The sequence below is a fragment of the Apium graveolens genome, chromosome 5, assembly GCF_009905375.1.
Source record: "Apium graveolens cultivar Ventura chromosome 5, ASM990537v1, whole genome shotgun sequence".
Lineage (NCBI taxonomy): Eukaryota > Viridiplantae > Streptophyta > Magnoliopsida > Apiales > Apiaceae > Apium > Apium graveolens.
This window is the reverse complement of record NC_133651.1, coordinates 296,640,791-296,664,678: the sequence shown is the minus strand read 5'-3', so window position 1 is coordinate 296,664,678 and position 23,888 is coordinate 296,640,791. Positions and strand designations below refer to the sequence as shown.

Below are 23,888 nucleotides of genomic sequence, written 5' to 3'. Positions count from 1 at the left end.
GTAGTTAGGTATGCTTAATTATTCCTAAATTGTTTTGATGTCTAAGCAATTTGTAATACATCCAGAAACAAATTTGATTTTTTCTAAAAAGATAAAATTTTGGCCAAGTCAAAATTTACATCTCGACAGATGTTCATTATCCATTGAAAATGAATATCCGTTGAATTTCATTATATGTTGAAAATCAAATATTTTTCTGGGTACTTTTTATCTCGATGGATATCTGTTTAATCTATATCCGTTGAATTGCTTTAATCATAGCCGTTAATTATATATTTTATCCATCGAATTGACTTACAATATGTAAGTATATGTCGATGGATAATCTTTAGAATTTCTGCAGTTTATTTCACTTTTAAACGGCTATTTTGGGAAAATTTCATTGGGTACTTTACTGTACTTTTTAATTTTTACTTGTTTATTTCTGAGAAAGTTTAAAAGCCCTCTTTCATTTTTCATTTTACTTTTATCTATCTCAAAGCATTTTACTCTCTTCGTCTCCAAAGCAAACCCCCCCCTTTCTCTGTAACTGCTCTCAATCACAACAATGGCACCAGTAGTCAAAATTATGTCCCAATCTGGATTTGTGTATGAAAAGAACAACTTCATAGCACTGGTGAACAAAGATATTGCTGCTTCTGAGGACTATCACAAATTGAGGGATTTCATTCGAAGTTGCAAACTTAGCTATGCAATGCTTGAATCTCCAGTTATCTACCGTGAAGTTGTGGAGGAGATTTGGACTACTGCAGTGTACGATTCAGAAGATAAGGCCATTGCCTTCTCTCTCAAAGGTAATAACTATTGTATTAACTGTGACGAAATTCAAACATGCTTACACTTACCTGAAAACAACACACTTGTTCCACACACAGACACAGATATGAGCACCATGCTTATTTCTATGGGTTATTCTCTCAATCCTGCCAAGTTAGGTGAAGTTAGGAGAATGGGCCTTAGAAAAGAATGGAGCTTTTTATGTGACTCTTTTATTAAAGCATTTTCATGAAAGATTAGCAACTTTTGCAATCAATTACTCTATTGTTAACATACTTTACATGCTTTTGAGTGATAAGTATTTCAATTTCAGTAGTTCTGTCATGTATGAACTAGGGTATAAGTTAGGAGACATTAGGAAGAGGTCTAAGAACATATACTATGCTAGGTTTATTATGATGCTAGCTAATCATGTGTCTAAGGACCTCTTTATTGAGAACCCAACAAATAAGCTTGATTGGTGGGTCCAAGAAAATAGGGTACTTGCTGATCTTAACAGGAACAATCTCCATAGTGAGGTACCTCTCAACTACTTTCCAATCATGGAGGCATCTCAGGTAAGTGAGGTAAATGTTTTTATCTCTGTTATTTTCCAACCTCTAGTTTCTTTACAAGCTACTGTGGCTATGGCATCTGTGATAGTCACCAAACAGATGCCTACCCAAGCCAAAAAATCCAAAATTTCTAAATCCAAGTCAAAGAAACCTCACTCTAGTTCCTCTAAAAAGAAACTAGTTTTAAAAACTACCAAAACACAAGAGGGGAGTGTGCAAGGTGGTGAGACAGGTGAGGGACAAGGTGAACATCAAAAAAACCCTAAGGATAAGGAGAGTGGGGTTTGTGTGACCCAAACCAGCCACAATGCAGTTTCTTGACAAATTGTAGTGCTTAATAAGGAATAAGCTCATTATTAGTTGCATTCTCCCAAAAGGATGTGACTATTGAAACAAGCTCTCAACCAAGAGCACATGCCAAAAAGGGAAATGATACAGACCAACCTCAAACTCACATAAGAAAGAAGAAATCTAAACATATGGGAGAGTCACAGGGCATATACACAGTGCGAATTACAGTCAAAGACTCAGTTATTGCACCATCACAAAGTCGGGTTGATGTGGCTCCAATAAATGTGGAGTTACAGCCAAAATCTCTTACAATTGAAACACTTCTCACACACAATTATCCCACAAACTCACTGGATGTGGACATGATACACAAATCAATTCCTGATTCTCCATCTTGACACTCATGGAGGAGCCAAAATCCAAAGCAAGTGAGCATCATCTTATAGATGATTTATTGGCTCACTTGCCATTTATTTCTGATTCTACTAAGAAATCTGTGCATAATGTGAAATCAATCACCACAGATTCTACAGTAGTTTCAACTCTTAACTCTATCATTTCTACTCTCTCGATGGATATTCCTCATCCGTCGACCAGTGATTGTCTCTCAACAGATAAGCTTCACAGCAATTATCCATCGACATTCACAACTACTATTTCGATGGATGTCCCTCATCCGTTGAAAGTCTCTACACAACTTAAAATTTCTACAAATGTTATAAGTGTAGATGACTTTGTGGTTGTTCAATCACTATTAGGATTGAGGGAAGGGAGTGAACTGAGTGAGAGGTTGAATTGCTCTCAGGAAAAAGGAGAGTAAATGAGTGATCAAATGCATGCTATTTCTTCCAGCATGGCAAAAGTGAGTGAGAGGAGTCCCACCTTAGATGGTGAAGGTGAGGGTGTGAGGGTGGGAAGCCAAGGGGAGCCCTTGATGCAAGAAAAGAGAGATATTGAGAGAAAAGTAGGTACAATAGAAGAATGGGAAGAGCTCATTGTTAGTGAGTTTAGGGATGTCAATGATGCTGAAAAGAAGCAGCTATTTCAGCAAGAATATCAAGCTATTTTAGAATCTATTTCTTTTTATGCTGAGGCATTTACTCATCCTGTTCGGCATATCAAATTCTGACTGGACAAGCAATGAGGCTGCTCAGAGTACTTTAAAATTGGTACATACAACAGCTTCTATGCTAAAAGCCAAGGATGCAATCAATTCACTAGCTTCTACAGCTGGTGATGATCTTAACTATCCTTCTGGTACTTCTGGTGATTCTATTGGAGATGACTCTCTTGAAGAGGATGTTGAAGATATAAGCAGGGACATAGGGGGAGAAACTGAAACTCCGGCTTGGATGTTTTCAAAGGATTGCAATATCATCACCTTCAATCCACCTTGTTCAAATTAATTCATCAAACTCAAGCTACCATTCAAGCCACCAATAACACCAGCACCAAAAGTCTTCTACAAGCCCATCTCGAGTCTCTGCAGTTGCATAAAATTCAAGCTCTCCAACATAATCAAGTTGTAGATGAACTGAAGCAGGAGATTGAGCAAGTTAGGGAGAATATCAATAAGAGGTTGGATGCTAAACTGCCTGGTTCCCTACTTAAATCAGAATATCAGGAAGGAACATGACTTGAGTTGGAAAGTTGAGAACTTGGGTTCAAGGATGTCAAAAGTGGAGGACCCAGTTGCTCAAATTCTTTCCAATCAACAAACTCAAACTCAACTGCTACAACAACTGGTGGCTGCTCAAACTTCCAACCCTGCATAACTTGATGATAACAAAAAGGGGGAGAATAATGCAATTGTCCAAGCTAGGGAGGGGTAGAAGGATGTGCACATTTAAGTCAGCAAAGTAATTGTTCCAGCCATTACTTTCTCAAAACCACCAGTACTAGACAACATTGACTTGATCAATATTATAGCATCTAAACTCAAGCTGAAAGAACAAATAAAGAAAATTGATGAGAGAATTTAAAAGGTATTTGGTCCAATTGAAAAACAAGACAAATTAGCTTATTCGAAAAAAGCCTTGTTCTTTGGAAGATCTCAAACATGATTTGATACGTGTGTAACATTCATGGGAACAACATCACACCAAATAGAATCTTTCTAATGACCAGAAAATATTTCTATATCCCTTTTCAGACACATCAACGACAGAAAGCACTAGTAGAATCGGCATCTTCCTTGCTAAGGAGGTTGGATTCAACTTTATGTAATGTACGCGGTTGTCATCGCCCAAAGAAGTCAATAACAAGCCATTGTTTGACCAATCGCGTATTCTCAACCAAGAAGAATAAGACAGGAATGTGTTGTAGAATGGGTTCTCTCTCTAAACTCCTTTACACAACACTAGCTGAAAACGAGTGAGTTTCAACTATTGGCAAAGCAGTCCCATCAGTCCAATAATAAAAAGGATCATTCCATCATTGAGAAATAGGAATCCGTGTTAGCAAAGGATTTCCTACGATTATTTCTAGTATGAAATGAGTCAATCATCCACTTTGGTATCTTATTGAAAAAAAACGGTGATATTGTTCCTCCATTGTCGATATTGGGTTTAGGATTTCTTCATTCATTTCCATCCAATTAAAAAAAAGTTTCTTGTCATTGATTGGATTTATTTCTAAATATTGATGAATTATCATTTCGGCTCAATCCTTTTAGTAAAAGATTGGGCCGAGTTTAATTGCAATTCAATTAAGAGAACGAGTGGCCTAATCGAACCAAGCCTCCGCAATTTCAGAATCTCCAGAGGAATCATTACAGCAGGGCATAGAGGGGGAGGTCATAAGCGTCTATATCGTAAAATAGATTTTTGACGGAATGAGGAGTAACATGAAACTCGGAATTTAGGGTGTATTCAATACTCCCAAATAACAAGGGGAGAAAAGCAAAAAAGAAGAGCAGTGCGGCTCTGATCAGAGCGCATCTACTAATATAGAGGCGCCCTGGTAATTTTATAATTGTTTTCCCATAGACACCTGCTACTGACAAATTAATATTGATCCAGACCCGGATTCCTAGAGAATAATACAAAATCTTGAGGATTGTCGTTCAACGGCTAAACACGAAACAAAAAGGGCCTAGTACCCCGACTCAAACATGGGTTTGATTCACACTCCATGTTTCTAAAGAAATATTTACCATCGGGGATTCGCATGGTTCTCACGCACTAACCCCGAGTAGGGCTCCCAACTTTGCTCTATATATTGGATCCAAGGAACGCATTGGCCTATTATGACCACGAATCTGGTCTGACCATGAATCTGGTCCACATTTATAAAACCATCCAATTCTAAAACAATTCAATGTGATAACCAATATAACTCAATAAGCTGAATTATAAACAACATTTATCTTGAAGTATAGGGTGATATATAACACCGTGGAGGCATAACAGGGAATTCAAAAGACTGGCTTTCAATCAAGAAAAGAATCAGAAAGTAGAAGACCAAGGGTTCAAGGGTTCCAAGAATTGGTCTTTCTGTTAAACAAGGAAGAATGGTTGGTATGTCAAGCAATTCAATATCAGAAATCAGTATATGATAGATATATATTTGTGGAGTAGTATCGTATGTGTTTGGATCGTATTTGGGAATTCAACAATCAATGGTTTGTGAATAACAAGGCTTATGGCTCAAGATCAAGAAGAATCAGGGTTCAAGGTTAAATAGTTTAAAGCACTTGCAATATAAAACAAGAGTTATTTTGAATAATGGCGACATGTTATGAAACAGTTCGAAAATATTTGCAATATATCTTAAAAAAAGTTCAGAAGTACTTGCCTTATCACCAAAGATTTCCACTTTACTTGTACTCGTCTAATAGTTTTACTCATCAACCACTTTCCTTCCATTCCTATGCCTTGCTTCTATTTATCAACCACTTGCCTTCTCTTTCTACGCTTCGATTCTATTATGGATCACTGGTTTCCTTTTCTATGCCTTGCTGACTCTGCTAGGCATCACAAGTATCTATTAATTATTCATACTCATATTATTCTGATCGTCACATATACGTCATAAGTTTTTATCTACCCTTCATTTTACCAAAATCCGATTTACGGATTGAAAGTTATGACTAAAACAGTCAAACCATAACCACATAGGCATATAACACATCAATTAGATAGCACGTAGCACATAGCACGGAAGATATTTGGTCAAAATAATTTTTCAAAGAAGATTCGGGGTCAAAATGATTTTCCAGGTATTTAATACAAATTTTTGAACATTTTTCGAAATTAAAATGGGTCTCTGAATCATTTTATAATTAAATAATAGAGTTTGAACACCCTAATTTGACTTTAAAATAATTTCATAATAATTAGCGAGCCTTGAAAATAATTTAAAATAATATTTTAAAGCTCGAAACTATTTTTGGGATTTTTTTAATCAATTTTAAATAATTAAATCTAATTATTAAATCAATTAAGATTAATTAATAATTAATTAAATTAATTAATCAATTAATAATTAATTAATCGATTAATTAAAATAATTAAAAACTAACTAAAATTAATTAATAAAATAATTTCGATTTATTTCGACTTAAAAAATAATTTTAAGAATTATAATAATAATTTTTAAAATTTCTAAATATTAAAAATCAATTTCTGAAAATAAAGTAAACAGAAATCTGATTTTTTAAACTTTTTAAAACAGAAATACATATTTCGGAAGGTTTGGAAATACAAATCCGGAATTTGAAAAGGGAGTAAAACTTCAGGTACAGGACTGCATTTTTGTCGTCTTCTCAAAGGAAGACGCCGGCGACGAGCGGCGACGCGGCGGCGACATCGTTGGTCGGACGTTTTCGCTCGGTTTCCTCCCAAAACCTGCAGATTTCGACCTCTAGATACCATAAACAGTTTCGTTTAATTGGTTTTTACAGATCGACAATGACCACGCCGGAAAATCTGGTTAAATATCGTCACCGCCGTCGAGTTTAAAAACTCCGGCGACGCGATTCCAGCTTCGTTTCTTTGATACAAATACTGAAACTGAATCCTCACATCACAACAAACATCCTGGTGTAATCAATTTACAACAATAACCCCTACTGAACAAACGCCCAATTTGTAATTAAGAACATTCAAACTTATAAACCCTAAATTTTAAATTCGAGAATCAAAATCAATTTTCTATATGTTATTGAACTCGGTTTTTAACATATAATATACCAAAATGACCAGGAGAAAATTATCTAAATGATTATACCATCAAATCACACAAACAACCTCAAGAACAAAAATTCATATTTTAATTTTTAATAAATCCGAAATAAAACAATTCAATAAGAAAAATACCTTGATTTCTGCACTAAAATGGTTGATTGAATCAGAAAGTAATTTTCGAGAGCTTCGATTTGATATATTGCACGCTTTAATCGGAGTTCGATAACGACTTCATTCGTGCGTTTGATTCTTAGGAACGTATGGTTTTTAGGGATTTTCTCTGTAATTACTATATTTTTACTGGTTGTAAATGAATAAACGAATAAAATGAAATAAGAAATATGCTATTTAAATTTACGGAATATTGGTTGAATCTGGATCATTTTGGATCGATAAATTAGTTGCTTATCCGCTAAGTAACTGCAATAACGATCCGATTTGATACCCGTAATGGATAATTATCCAAACCGGACTTCTTATAAAACAATATATATGAGAATAACGTAATAATATCCCGTCTTTCGAGAATACGGGTTTGGTTGATTCACCGAAATGATTATCGTATCGAAAATCTTGCGCCGGGCCGTGCACGGGTCAAACCGTAATCCGTATCAAAAAAGTCAAAACACGAAAAATGTCTGAAATTACCAGATTAGGTTAGAAAGAGTTTTCGGAAGAGTTTCGGGTTGTAAAAACGTAAAAACGGTTGAAGTCGGACGATTCCCGGCTTTATAAAATAATTTTGTAATTATTCAGAAAATAATAAATAAATTCATAAATCAATATACAATCATATGACAGCCCAAAAATTACCAGAAAAATACCGTAATAATCTATATTTTATTCTAGTCATAACAAAATTAACATACTTATATTGTATCACATATAAGCATTCACATATCCACATCAATCATCAGATAATTCACCAAAAATCACATAATAATCATATAAAAATTATTTATTGAAAAAAAATAATTACACGCGATATCCCGGATGTTACAGAAAGCCTACCCATTCCAGAGCTTAATCTCCCTATTTCAACCTCCTCAAAGAGAAGAAAGAACATACCAATCAAGCCAGTAAAGTCTATCCCTTCTAAATCCAAAACCTTATCTAAACCAAAGCCAACAGTAAACAAAGGAGATCAACTCTTTATTTGTGATATAAAGGAGTTCTCTGACATAAATCTTTACTAGGATGAGCTAGATGAAGTGAGAGCTATTGATGCCCATAACAGACTCCGAGAAAGACTAGTGTTCAGATACAAGTGTGGAATGAAATTTACTTGGCCTCTTCACAGAATTCTCAATGAAAGCTACTTTGTCTTAGTAAAGGTATTCTCTACTATCAAGAAAAACTTTGGATTCACCATGGTGGCTAAAAAGGAGATACTTAACAAAATTGAACAAATAAGATAAAGTTGGAGAGACCCAAGTGTACTACCAAGAGTCTTAACCATTCCTTACATTGGGAATAGAATGCACTTGAGGCCATATTGGTTAACGGACTTCAAGGATGAAAAGAACACAAGAAGATTCTTCAGATTAGAAGACCAGCTAAAGATATTAAGCAATGAAACTCTCAAGGAAATGCAGGAGATGCTGGATCAATCAAATGAAGATGAATCTGAGTTCTACATACAACTTCACCACCAGATTGAAGAGAATAATGAAATACTGGGAAAGAAGACTAGACACTCAAGGAGAAAAGATTAATTTGCTCAGACTAGAGGAGCACCTTGAACAAAGCCTGTAAGACTTGTTTGAACTTTCTTTTGTCAACTTTCAATAAATATTGTAGCACTTAAACATTTTATCTGCTATTGAATGATCTTTTGTATAGGGTGTTTTGTTATCATCAAGTCCCTCTAAATTTATGCCTACAATTCTAGTAGACATAAATTGGGGGAGATTATTAGGAATATATTTTAGGCTTGATGATAATTTGCCAAAACACCTTAGTAGATTTAATTAAGTGATTTTGTAGCTTTCAACAGATAATCTTACATGTCATCCGTTGAAAGAGTAGCTTATGTTTAAATAACTATTTGTAGCACATTCCTGTGTACTGTAATGTCTTATAGATTTAGAAGTTGTAGGATATTCTAAGTCATGTTGACTGCAAGAACGATATGAAAAATAGGTTAGCTAATTGTATATATATTATATGCCTTGTAATTTGTATAAGTGAAATTGTGTCAACTGCTATGAAAATACTTTCAACGGATGTTTCTACAAGGCTTCGACGGATGACCCAAGTCACATTCGACGGATGATCAAACAGAGTCGCGACGGATGATTCAACAGAGTCTCTATGGATGATTCAAGAGTCTCGATGAATGATCTAACAGAGTCTCTACGGATAACAAATTCAAATAGGAGTTGATAGTGACTTGACAGTCACATGGGTTGAATATACACAAAAGGAATGTGGTAGCCTGTAATCAAGATTATGAAGATCAAGAAGCATTTCTATTTCCATTCTAACTTGAAGAAATATAAAGATGCTGGATGGAGAAATGATGAAACATATGTTTAGACTTAGACATGTATGTTTTATTAGTTTGTCTTTTTCACATGTAACTTGGTAATATATAAACCAAGAGTAGCAGGTACAACAAAATCAATTTTTGAAAGAACTGAGAAATAGATAAGGCACAATCTGTTAAGAATTTCTTAGTTCTCTCTTTGTAAATTCTCTTGTAAGCAGCTGTGTGCTTTTTGCATCACAGAGATCTTTTACATTAATATATATCTCTGGTGAAAACAACAATCCACCAGAAAGTTTTTAAACATCCTTGTTTATTTACTTTGTGTTTGAATACTTGAATATTTCTTATCCGCAATTAGCATATTCATACACAGTTATATTTATATTTGTAAGAAGTTTTAAAGATTTAAAGAGACCAAGAATTACATTCAACCCCCGTTCTGTAATTTTACTTGTTAGATTGTTTGGGAATAACAAACTATTTTTAACTTATGTGCTACTTTAATAGGCTAATATGACCTTAACATCAATATAGGATATATGTTAATATTAAAAAAGTGCAACTTAAAGTTAAAACTAATTTTAATATTTTAAAATAATTTTGTATATGACAAGAAATTCCTGTGTGCGAAACACGGGCTATATTACTATTGTATAGATAAGAAATGTAAATTTATGAGCGAGCTATATTACTATTGTATGGATAAGGAATGTTAATTTATGAGCGAGTTGTGGCAATTTGAGTTTGGCAGGGTTGAATGACACGTGTGTTTAATTAACAAAACTAACCGTCTAGGCAAATTATGGGGATGGTTTTGTCTTTTTAAAAGATGCGCCTTACATGTAGGCGTGTGAGGTCGGTAAAATAGTCAGTGATTTGAGCTGGGTATACTCAATACTTGTATAGTTTAAAGTGGTTATTTTAGACATTTTTTCATATAATTTTTACTTAATTAAATTCTAAACAATCTTTATTATAACGATGAATTTAATTAATATTTAATTAAACTATAAAATAGATATGAATTATATTCTTTATATATAATAAGCCTAAAAGACTTTTTATCCAAAACTTTGGTCATGTATCACCAAAACAATCTCAATCGTTGATCTGATATAATTAAAAATAGACGGTTAAGATTATATCTTATTATAATAAGTATTTTCTTAATAAAATCATAAATAAAAATGATTATATTATTCTAATACTATTTAAACACCAATTGCGATAAAATGTTCTAATACAGTCCTAAATAGAATATGTTTAGAGATTTAACCAAGTATAAATATAAAAATATTACATTGTTCTACTATTATTCAAACACCAAAATATAATACAATGAGACAAAAATTGATGGAATATCATTAGATATCAATGTACTATATATAGCTGTAATTTAATTCGCCATCCGTAAATTTCTCCGCAAATAGAATATGTTTAGAGATTTAACCAAGCATAAATATAAAAAAATCACATTGTTCTACTATTATTCAAACAACAAAATATAATACAATGATACAAAAATTGATAGAACATCAGTAGATATTAATGTACTATACATAGCTGTAATTATATTCCCTGTTCGTAAATTTCTCCGAAAATAGAATATGTTTAGAGATTTAATAAAGCATGAATATAAAAAATATATTTTTTCTACTACTATTGAAATACCAAAATATAATACAATGATACAAAAATTGATAGAATATCATTATATATTAATGTACTATATATAGCTATAATTCAATCCTCCATCCGTAAATTTCTCAGTATATGCATATTGGTTACAACAATATTATTACAAACTATAAAAATAAAAATAATATTGCAACAATGTGAGAAATAACGACATATATGTACATTAAAAAATTAAAAAAAAATTGAAAATTAAAAAGTAAATTTTAAAAAACTGTGCGTCGCACGTGCTATAAGATAGTATCTATTAGATATTTTAAAAATCTATATACGGTCAGAAGATAATTATTGTCTCGAGATAAAACAAAATAATTTATATTTTTCATTCGGTTTAAAATAAAATTTTATTATTGATCTGGATTATAATAAAATTTAAAGTAAACAAAATATAATAAGTTGTATTCGGTTGATATTAATATGTATCTAGCTATGACAAAATAATAAATACTACTCATCCGCTAAAAAAATATATTGAACTGAGTTTAAACAAAATAACATAAATTATCCATTTAGGTTAAAAAATATCATACAATTGATCCAAACTATAAAAAATAAAATCAAAATATAATTTGACCAACTAAAACAACTTCATATGTACCATTTATCCCGGTTAAAATAAGGGCTTAAAAAAATTATAATCAAATTAAAAATAATTAGTTAAATTTGGTCTATGTAACAGGCCTTGGATTAAAACACAATAATGTAAATTATTGATCATGGCCTTCATTAAAATAAATTAATGTAAACTATTGATTCAAGATAAAACAATGTAAACTCTTGATTGAGATAAAACAAAACTAATATAAGACTAATAATTTGAATAATATTGATCTCAAATAGACTTAACTTTTAATTAAATCATATTATTTTTTGTGAAAACATATAGAAATATGAATAAAATTATATTGCTCATTCAATTATATTATATTTTTAAAATATCTCTAATTAAATAATCATGAACTTATATATGTATTAATATATTTATCATGAAATCATATTATCTAAAAAAATTTAATGAACAAATTTAAGTATTCAATTCAAATTAATTTTTTACAAAAAAAATATGTAATATAAAGTCTGTGCATCGCACGGGTTTTAAACTAGTATATATTATAATAGAAGAAATATTAAAAATTTGGTAGTCGGTCGACTAAAATTACTTAATTTAGCTCACTAATTAGTTTATTATTTTAACATAATTATCTTATATAATATTATCGTCAAAAATTATGAAACCCTTGAAATAAAGTTTTATATAAATAAGTGAGTGGGAGTCGGTGTTTGGTTAGATATAGAAGGTGTTCGGGTTAAAACAAAATTATAAATACTATCGACACTGTCAAAATAATTATACTGTTGAACCAAGTCAAAAAATTAAACTAAAAATTAATTCGTTGGTCGAAATAATGACATCAGACTGAAAAACAAATATTTCTTACTCTTTTAACAACTATAATTAATATAATATTAAAATAAAATAATAAAATAAAAATTATTTAAAACAATCATGAATTTCACATATTTTGGGCAAGTAGGTGTAAAATTATATTAAGCTACATTATAGAAATAACATCAAGTTTAACGTTGTCATTGGAGGACAAAATCAGTAAATCACCAGGTGTATTCTACTACCAATTCAACAAATAAAACGAACACAAAAAATATTGGTATATAGCATGAAAAGTAGTGAGTATATTCCTATGATTTGGTTTATGAGATTCGGTTTATGATATTCTACGATAACGACTATATATACTAACATTGGTTAGTCCATATTATCAATATTTGATCAGTTTTATCAACTAAATCAAAAATTACTATTTAAAATAGAGATTTGTTGTCTCTGTTTGGTCCAAATTATCAACACATTTTTCCCATGATTCGGTGTGTCTCTATCAATCATATCTGGCACTTCGCTATATAATCCTTCCTTTTGTTTTATATATTAACACAAATATTAGTTTACCCCTTTATTTCCTGTTTTATAATTCTCCTCCTCCATATTCAAGAATCAAACTCAAGCAAAGAAAAAAAACATGTCACTCAAATGCAGATATTTTCATCGGTTCACTTGATTAAGGTAAGGTACAACTAGTACCAGGTTCATTATCTACGATCACAATGCCAAGGTTATTAGATCATACCAGGTCGACTACAGACAATTTTACCCTGAAGCAGAGTTAGTCTTGTTTTCTACGCCTGTAAATTTATTATATCGACTTAATTGTCAATATTTTGATATTAGTCCGGGTCTAGTAAAATATTTCTGTTGATTTTTAACTGAAAGTCAAGATTTCAAAAAAGAAAATATATATATACTAAAATTTTCTGTATATGATGCATGTTTATGTGGGTAGAACATGATCTCGTTGAGATCCTCGAAAGTGCAAAGACTTGTATGACCAAGGCCATTGAAAAGGCTAATGTTGATGGTCATGATTAGAGCTTGCCAATTGTGCGGGTTTGAACCGCCCCCTCGGGACCGGCTCGTACGGAAACCCGAAATTATTTGACCCGAACCGGACCAGTTCAAGCCCGCACAATTCACTGAAATATACGAACCAGTTATGAATCATGTTTTTGAAAATCGGGACCGCACAGGATCCGCACGAGTCTGGTACGCACAGGACCCACACGAGCTGCACGCGCTACACAACCCGCACAGCCCGCACAGGCCCGCGGATGTAATGCACGTGCCTTCTGTTTTTCGCAACAAAAACCTGCAGCAGCTGCTCTACCTCTCTGCTCCACTCCAACGTTCCTCTGAAAAGGCTCCAAGGGTCTCCCTCTAGGCTCCAATGGTCTGAATTTTACCTTATAAATACATACACACATATACAATAATTCACTAATTCACTTAGTTTATTACTATTTTTCTATCTCTCTCTGACTCTGTTAGGTCACACACACTGTAGAAACACACTGTAGAAGGGGGGTTGAATACAGTGTATAACACAATCAAATCGAATTCAAAGAACACAAGTAACATAAAACAAAATTTATTAAACTCTGTTACAATGTGGAACTGTCCTCTCTCAATGATGAACAAATATCACGAGAGCTGCTAGGGTTACAATAAATATTATTCTCGATAATGATAACACTTATAGTGTAAACCCTATGTCTGTGTTTATATACTACACGGTTACAAGATAATCACTAATTGATATGGAATATAATTCTGCTTCCTAAAATATATCAATCAGATATCTTTTCTTCCAAGTATTCTATTCTTCATATAATTCTTTATTCATGCATATCTCTTATTGCGTTTGTCTTGATCTTCTTTCCTTTCAATCAACCGCCTTCCTTATCTGAAAGTCTCCTTAAGTCCTGATATTATCTCCTGATAAATATCTTCTGAACCTTAAGTACTGATAACTTAAGTTCTGTCTTCAGTATAAGTGCTGATTTCCAGTTAAGTATTGATTTGTCCTGTTTAAGTAAGATCTGAAAAACTAAACACAAATCATATTAGACATGACATTATCAAATATATCTAACAATCTCCCCCAACTTGTAAATTAGCATAATATACAAGTTTAACAGATATTTGATGATGTCAAAAACATTAAGTACAAATGCATGAGAATTTGACTAGATAACTACAACTTACAGTCTTTAAAGCTTTACCAACTTTAACTTCTGATAACAACTTCCGTCTGTATACACATCAGAATTTGAGCAGTTGTAGATCTTGACTTGGCTTCACTTTTTGATCTCTTCAATATCAGGAGTTGTTCTGAGATAGTTCTTTAACAAACATCTCCCAGCATATCTGAGTTCATCAATCATCCTCCTTTTAGCATCTTTAAGCTCTGCAGTATCTTCACCAGTTTGGAAGATAGCATATATGAGATCATTAATTTTTGCTTTTCTCAACTCCTGATCTAATCTGATGACATAGGCTTTGTTAGACTATAGATTGAATTCAAGTCCCTTAATACCAAGATATGTTCTAATCTTTGCAGTATTAGGCTTCATATCAACAATATCACCCTTGTGATCTCTGTACTTGGGACAGTATGTGCTGTCATACTTTACAGAATAAAGCTTCTTCTGTCTCTGAATTTCAGTCTTCAAATAATTTGCAGCACTTTCTGTTAATTTGTCCTTCACTTGAAGTAAGAATAAAACATGTTCTAGTTCCTCAAAATACTTCAGTGGTATAGCATTTTCCCTTATATGGTAAACCCTTCCATCTGTCATGAAATATAACAAGATGTGTTCTTTCAAGAAGGTATGGTAAACCATCTGTACAGATTTAAGTTGATTCAATCTTTCAGGAGTTGCTCCAACACCTGGTTCACTTAAGGAAGTTTGATCATTGGTTGTGTTCTGCACTCTTCTTTCATCAGCACTACCCAATCCAGATTTATCTCTTGCTTCCTTTCCAGTAACCACTCTTGCTTCAAAACCACTTACTGCAGTCTTCAAAGGTTGAGTCTGTTTGGCTTTAGTGAATCCTAGTAGGAGTAACTTTGAGGATTTAACATGAGCAATGTCAGAGGTTTCCTTTGACTTATCTTCTGATATTAAGCCAACTTGAGTTATGTCAGAGGTTGCTTGCTTCATAATTATATCAGAACTTACTATATCTTGACTCTGAACAACTTGAGCCATGTCAGAGGTTGTCTTAGAAATCTTCCTTGAAGTCGGAGTAAGATTAGCATCTTCATCAGATATTTCTTCATCCATAGGAGGCACATAAACCTTTACAGGTTCTCCAACTTTTTCTTTGTCCTTGGACCTTGGATCTATCTGTAATTGTGATTTAGCCTTAGTTGCCACGGGATTTGTCCTTTCTTTTATCACAATGCCTTTAGCCGTAGGAAGTTTCTTTTCAACAACAGAAGCTTCAGATTTGGAGATGACTTTTTCTAACTTAAGTCTAGCTTCTTCTTCCTTTAGACTCTCAAAGTCCATTCCTGGATTTTCTTTCAGAAATAAATGTCTTGAAATTTCTTCATCAAGTTCCAAAAGTTTATCAGAACTTATCATTTTACCAGTATCAGAAGTTATTCTTCTCCCAGTATCAGAACTTGTTCTATGACTTGTAGTTCCAGCTCTTCTTGATGAGAGACCTCTACCTTGACCATGACCTCCAGCCATTCCAGAGTTTCCCTGGTCATCTTTTTCATCATCCTTCCCTTCAGTGTCTTAACAGTTTTGCATTTGGACTTAATTACTTTCTCCCCCTTTTGGCATCAGCAGGTAAAAGAAGAGAGACAAGCAATTCCACTGAGAATTGGATCTCATTGAGTTGATCTTGCTGAGAAGCTTGATTTTTCAAAATTTCATCAATATGAGATTGTTGCTTCTCTTGGGTTTTCTCAATGTTGGTAATTTTGTCAAAGGAAGGTTGGAAAAACCTTTTATTGTCCAACATGACAACTGTAACTTGCTGATTTATGGTTTCTTGAATCTTGTCCACCTTGGCCTGAGTTACAAATTGTTGACCTTGAAGGTGCCTTGTACTAAGTGCAGTAACTCTTAGTTGTGTTTTGAAATTATCATTAACTAGCATCTCATCAGCTTTTGCCAAGTGATCAGCAAGAATCTTTTCAGAAGGAACAAAGGTAACTGTGTTCCACTCCTTAGTCCACTCATGTTCTTTAGAAGTTTCACTCCAAGGTACTGGTGCTTCCCCTGTAACAAACTTTTTAAATATCTCAGCTTTTGAAGGAGCTTGTAGAGGTGCATGTCCAGAAGGACCAGCTGCATCAGCATCTATATTTGTAGCAGCATTACCAGTATCGTCAACATTTGCAGCATCAGAACTTACAGAGTCAACATCTTCAGCATCCTCTGATAAAAGAACAATATGAGAGGCTATGGAGGCTTCAACATCATCCTCTAAGTGTTGATCTCCAACTAAGTTCGGATCAACAGCCATATTCTGATGCTCACCTAAAATCTGATCTTCAGTATCTAGATGCAGAGAAGGTGTTGTAGGCAATTCTGGATTAAAATCAGCATCAGGAATTGGTGTTGTTGGTGGAGTGACTTAAGTTGGTGGAGCTTCTAGATTCAAAACTTGAGGCACTTCCAAGTAATGTATGTCAATTTCATCACTTGGCCCCTGGGTATCAGCATGAACTGGAGATTGATGAGTTGCATGAAGGTCTGGATCAGCACTAGGAGAATTATGAGCTTCAACAGGGTCTTATGAGATCAGAGATTCCTGACCCCCTTCCTTAGCTGCTGCTTCCATTCCTTTACCAGAATCTTCAGGCCTTTTTGCCAATGTTTTGAATCTTTTATCTTTTAAGGAGACTATAGGAGCTGTATCATCAGAATTACGCTTTCTAAGCCTTTTTAGGGACCTAGAGCTCCCAATATCAACATCCTCCTGAGAAGAGACTTTTTCAGCTTCTAGAACAACAGGTTCTGATACAGGAACCTGTTCCTCAACATCTGATTCATCTCCAGAATGAATCTCCTTCTCTTCTGTTGTGTTTGAGGTACTTTCTTAGTCCTCTTAGGTTTGGAAGATGAAGGCTGCATTGTAGGATCTGAAGGTTGAGGTTGAGAAGTTTGAGGTGGTTGAGTAGAGGTGGTAGGTGCTGATGGATGAGGTGCAGACGGTAGTCATCAGGATATAGTGCAGTGTATTTAACGGGATCATAGGTTATTAAGGCTTGTTTGACAGATAAAGGAATTAAGAGGGGTCTTAACACAGCCTTCTTATTATCAGTAGATAATAAGTCAGTAAAAGCTCTTTTAGCTATTCTGAATGATGAAATTAATTCACTAGCATTTCGGGGCTTATTATCACAACAGAAACTATAGATAAGCTGACAGAATCTAGCAAAATAAACAGTAGATCTATCTTCATTTATTCTGTCCCCAATAAAACCTAAGACATCACTTGCATAGTCAAAATCAGTTTGATTTATGAGAGCATACCCGATTTGTTGGCTGAATATGGGAATTGCATCAAAATTGGAACATTTGTTTGCAAAAGCCTTGGTTATGCAATCAAAGAAGAAACTCAATTCACTCCTTATGAAAGATCTCTTCAATTGGCCCAGCTTTGCCAATGTCCTCTCATATCCCAGACTGGCCATCATGTTTTGAAGAACTGGATCTTCAACAGTAGAATAAACACAGTTCTCGGGTAGCTGCAGTGCTTGTCGAACCGTAGACAAAGTCACAACATACTCATCCTCCCCTGATGAAAAAATAATACTTGGGGACCCTTGAGCACCATCATCATCATATACACCGCTTCTCCAGAACTTCAGGACTTGAGTACCAAAGACTGCTTCAGGTTCGGTCAGAGCATACCCAATATCAGAACTAGCAAGAAAGTCCTGAATGAAGTGAAGTTCAGATGGGGCTTCTGACTTGCTAAGAATAGCAGAGAAGTTATTAGGAACAAACGTAGCTCCATCAAAAATTATGTCCTTGTGTGCCATGAGAAATTCGTGAGAAAGAAAATTACCTGCAAGGTGTTTGAGAAAATGTCTGTATGAAAAATCGTCAGTAGATGAGAGAGAATAAAAGTAAAAAGAGAGAGATAAAATATGAAAGTAAATAAAAGATTTTACAATCTTTTCTCTCTTTTACTTATACACGGTAGAAAAAGTAACCGTTGAGACACCTGTCAGACATGCAGCAATAAAAGATAATTAATGGGCACGGGTATTCAGTAATCATTACTTATCACATGCAGTTTTTCAAGGAAAAACCGTTCCACTTACTAAGTAATCCCATTAATCAAGGACATTCAGTTTTATTTTAAATTTTAAAATTGTTCCCACCTAATAAATTATTATTACTGCTTTACCAATATTGTGTAAAAATATGATCATTGAGAGAATGACCATAAATAAACCAAGTAAACAAATACTGCCACGTCAGAATCAGAACTTAATTTATATCAGAGCGAAAAAGGTCATCAGAATATGGTTAGTATCAGGATTTAAAATATCATCAGAATATGAAACGACTCAGAGACAAAATCTTGCAAAAAGATAAAATTTCATTAATATATTAAGCAAATACATTTCATGAAACTTAAATTACATGCTTAAAATTACAAGATTGTCCTAAGCTACAAATCCTAACATCAACAGCTTTAGTCCTAAGCTAAGAAGCCAGATAAAGCTGACGGTGAAGAGAAACAGATAGATAACAATTATTTCTTCTTCCTACTCTCAACAAAAAGAACAGCAAGACGAATGATCCGTTCTTGCTATCGGAGAGCTTCTCTCCTTTCCTCTTCCAGACGCTCAAGATGGTGATGATAGTCCATATAAAAGAATAAGAGGTCTGTGAGAACCTCTTGCGGAACTGAGTCCCAGATATCATCAGGAATGGCAGTGACATGCCACTCCTGCCTCCACTCAGTACAGCTCAACTCTATTTTAAAAGTGTCATAGTTTGGGACCAAGTTGAAACGAACCATGTTTTTGATGAGAATGTAAAAAGAGTGAGTTTGAGAGAAAATGAGAGATGTGTTGGCTGGAATGAGGTGTTGGTTTATATAACCAATAGAATACTAAAAAACGCAAGGAAAATTGAATGGTTATAGGTAAAAATAATTATACCTCGTCTCCCTAGACTGATGAGAATAATAACAGCCATTGGAAGCTTAAAAACAGGATTTAATGCGCACACGAAACAAGTAAAAATTACTGTGCGTAGACGAGTACCACTAACCCAAATTATGTTGACTGTTAATATCTCACCCAAACATATTCTGATTTAAAATAAGACTGTTTCAGATTTTAACCACAAATAAGTCAAGTAAAGAATCAGAATTTAATATCAGAACTTAGACTTATATCAGAACTTAACAGTCATCAGAACATGATTCCTTAACTCGAAAGGTGAATGCCTATTTCTGTAATTCTTCACAAAAATTCTGATTTCGTCTCTTCAGAACTTAATCATCAGAACTTGTCCTCAGAATTTATGCAACTGATACTTAACCTGTTCATCTAAAATAACATTTATCACCACAGTAATTTTCATCATTCATATGGAGTGTATGTGTGTGCAGTAAGCTAAATATCAGATAAAGATTAAAGTCTGATTCACTTCAGTACATCTTAGAAATAAGGCATAACTGAGAACTTTGCTCAAAATATGTCATGATTCTGAAGTCTACTTTAGAATGAGTTCATGCATGAATCCACCTCAACTGTTTTGTGCTCATTTTATGCATCTTTTGAAATTCCATTTTACAGTGGCTTCTCAGTGTAAGTGAGTCACGACTGCTTATCAGAATTTATGCTATTATTAGAGTATTTCTCCAGTAATTATAGAGTGTGAAAAGTCATCAAGAAAATATTTATTTTGCTTTTCTGATGTATATTACTTAATACCAGCAATGCACTTGGGTCTTCCCTTCCACATTTTTACTCTAGATCTCAAAGGAGTACCTGATTTTTATTCCTTTTTTCTTTTTATTTTTCTTTTGATAAGTGAGGTTTATCAGCACTTAATACATCCATCAGTTTTACTAACATCAGAACTTAACAGATAAGAAGCACTATTCCAGTTTGTGACTTAGTAATAAGATACAGAAATTAAACTTCAACTAAGCTCAATATCAGAATTTGCTTGTGTTGAAAGATTTCCACATAAACAATTACTTCAAACATGGGATCTTTAGTATATTAAAGACTACTAGGTCAGCATCTAGCATAGTTATCCTCATTGGATTGAATAGTCACAGAAACATTCATATCACTATCAGAGTATAGAAATTCACATCAGACAACAATCAGCACTTAAGCAAATTTCAATTTAAGCACAAAATACATAAAGATAGTAATATCTGTAAATACTGATCATTAAATCTGATGCATCAGAACAAAAACTAAGCAGATTTAGAGAAAGAACCTGAAACCATGCCAAGTTCATTTACCAATCTTATAAAAGTAGCTTCACACAGTGGTTTTGTGAAGATATCTGCTAGTTGTTGATCTGTTGGAACAAAGTGCAATTTCACTGTACCTTCATCCACATGTTCCCTTATGAAGTGGTACCTAATGCTGATGTGCTTTGTCATTGAATGTTGAACTGGATTACCTGTCATAGCAATAGCACTTTGATTATCACAGTAAATAGGGATTTTAAAATATGTTAACCCATAATCCAGTAACTGATTCTTCATCCAAAGAATCTGTGTACAACAGCTTCCTGCAGCAATGTACTCTGCTTCTGCAGTTGATGTGGAAATTGACTTTTGTTTCTTGCTAAACCAAGAAACCAATCTGCCTCCAAGAAATTGGCAGCTTCCACTTGTGCTTTTCCTGTCAATTTTGCATCCTGCAAAATTTGCATGTGAGTAACCTATTAGTTTAAAATCTGATTCTCTGGGATACCACAATCCCAGATCAGCTGTTCCCTTAAGATACTTGAAAATTCTTTTCACAGCTGTTAAGTGAGGTTCTCTTGGATCTGCTTGAAATCTTGCACAAAGACAGGTAGCATACATGATATCAGGTCTACGAGCAGTTAGATAGAGTAGTGAGCCAATCATACCTCTGTAATCAGTAATATCTACTAATATACCAGTATCCTTATCCAATTTTGTTGCAGTGGCCATGGGAGTGGATGCACTTGAACAATCTTGCATTCCAAATTTCTTCAGCAAATTTCTGGTGTACTTGGATTGACAAATAAAAGTGCCTTCTTCATTCTGCTTGACTTGAAGGCCCAGAAAATAGCTAAGTTCCCCCATCATACTCATTTGATATCTTGATTGCATCAGTTTGGCAAACTTCTTGCAAAGTTTGTCATTTGTAGAACCAAAAATGATATCATCAACATATATCTGCACCAAAAGTAAGTCATTTCCATGGTTGAGGTATAATAGAGTTTTGTCAATAGTTCCTCTGTTAAATCCACTTTCCTGAAGAAGCTGAGCTAAAGTCTCATACCATACTCTTGGAGCTTGCTTAAGGCCATAAAGTGCTTTATCAAGCCTGTAGACATGATTTGGAAATTTGGAATCTACAAAGCCTGGAGGTTGTTCAACATATACTTCCTCTTCCAATTCTCCATTGAGAAAAGCACTTTTCACATCCATTTGAAAGACTGTAAACTTTTTGTGAGCAGCATAAGCCAAAAATATTCTTATGGCTTCCAATCTAGCAACTGGTGCAAATGTTTCATCATAATCAATTTCCTCTTGTTGAGAATATCCTTTTGCAACCAGCCTTGCTTTATTCCTTGTAATTATGCCATCACTATCAGTTTTATTTCTGAACACCAACTTTGTACCAACAACAGATCTGTTCTTTGGTCTTGACACAAGGGTCCAGACTTTATTTCTTTCAAATTCATTTAACTCTTCCTTCATTGCTTGCACCCAATCAGCATCTTGAAGAGCTTCTTCCACTTTTTTTGGTTCAGTCTGAGAAAGAAAAGAATTATAGAGACATTCACATGAAGAAGCTGTTCTAGTTCTGACACCTGCGTCAGGATTTCCAATTATTAAATTAGGTGTATGTGATTTAGTCCACTTCCTTACAGATGGAAGATTTTCTCTAGAACTGGATGCTCCCCCATGATCCATGCTGTCTTCATCAACATTTTCTGATGCTCCCCCTGAAATTATGCTCTCTGAGTTGGATCCTTCAGAATTTGAGTTTCCAGAATTATCAGAACTTGGCTCATCAGAACTTGATGAATCAAAACTTGAAGAGCCAGTTGTAGGTTCTGATGCTTCTTGAGATGTGGTTGTATCTTCAGTATGCTCCCCCTGCACAGGTGCATCTTCCTTTGGCGTAGTCACCACAGTTTCAATAACTTCAGAGTTTAATCCATCAGAGTTTGCAGTATCAGGATTTAGACTATCGGGATTTTCAGTATCAGAATTTAAGTCTTCATTTTCAAATCTCAGCTGATCATGATCATTGAAATCTTCAAGTCCAGTAATCTTCTTGTCATCAAAGGAGACATTGATAGATTCCATGACAACCCTTGTTCTTAAATTGTAGACTCTGAAGGCTTTTGTGGAAAGTGGATATCCAACAAAAATTCCTTCATCAGCTTTTAAATCAAATTTGGATAGCTGTTCAGGATGAGTCTTAAGAACAAAACACTTGCATCCAAATACATGAAAATACTTCAGATTTGGCTTCTTTTTCTTCACCATCTCATATGATGTCTTTCCATGCTTGTTAATGAGTGTTGCATTCTGAGTAAAACAAGCAGTCTGCACAGCTTCGGCCCAAAAATAGGTTGGTAGCTTTGCTTTCGTGCAGCTTCAATAAGAGTTCTATTCTTTCTTTCAACAACTCTATTTTGCTGTGGAGTTCCAGGAGTAGAAAATTCCTGCTTGATTCCATGGTCTTTGCAGAACTCTTCCATGATCAAATTCTTGAACTCAGTGCCATTATCACTTCTTATGATCTTCACAGAATCTTTGACCAATTTATCCAGTTGCTTGACATGATCAATCAAGATAGATGTAGTTTCACTTTTTATGTGTAAGAAATACACCCATGTGTATCTGGTGAACTCATCCACTATGACCATAGCATATTTCTTCTTTGCAATAGACATGACATTCACTGGACCAAATAAATCTACATGTAGTAGGTGATAAGGCTCAAGAATTGATGATTCATTCTTGCTCTTGAATGAAGATTTTCTTTGTTTAGCCTTCTGACATGAATCACAAAGGCCATCAGGAGCAAATACTGACTTTGGCAGTCCTCTCACAAGATCTTTCTTGACCAGTTTATTTATATTGTTGAAATTTAAATGAGAGAGTTTCTTGTGTCAATCCCAGCTTTCTTCAATTGATACTCTACTCAACAGACAGATTGCAGAACCATTAGTACTTGTTGAAAGCTTGGCTTCATAAATGTTACCATGCCTGTATCCTTTCAGAACAACTTTTCCTGTAGATTTGCTTACAACTTCACA

The 23,888-nt window shown here is 34.0% G+C and overlaps 1 pseudogene; it reads left to right on the top strand.

Moving 5' to 3' along the window:
* The first annotated feature begins 694 nt into the window (after positions 1 to 694).
* LOC141661072 (glycerol kinase-like) overlaps positions 695 to 23,888 on the top strand; it is a 42,125-nt pseudogene continuing 18,931 nt past the window's right edge.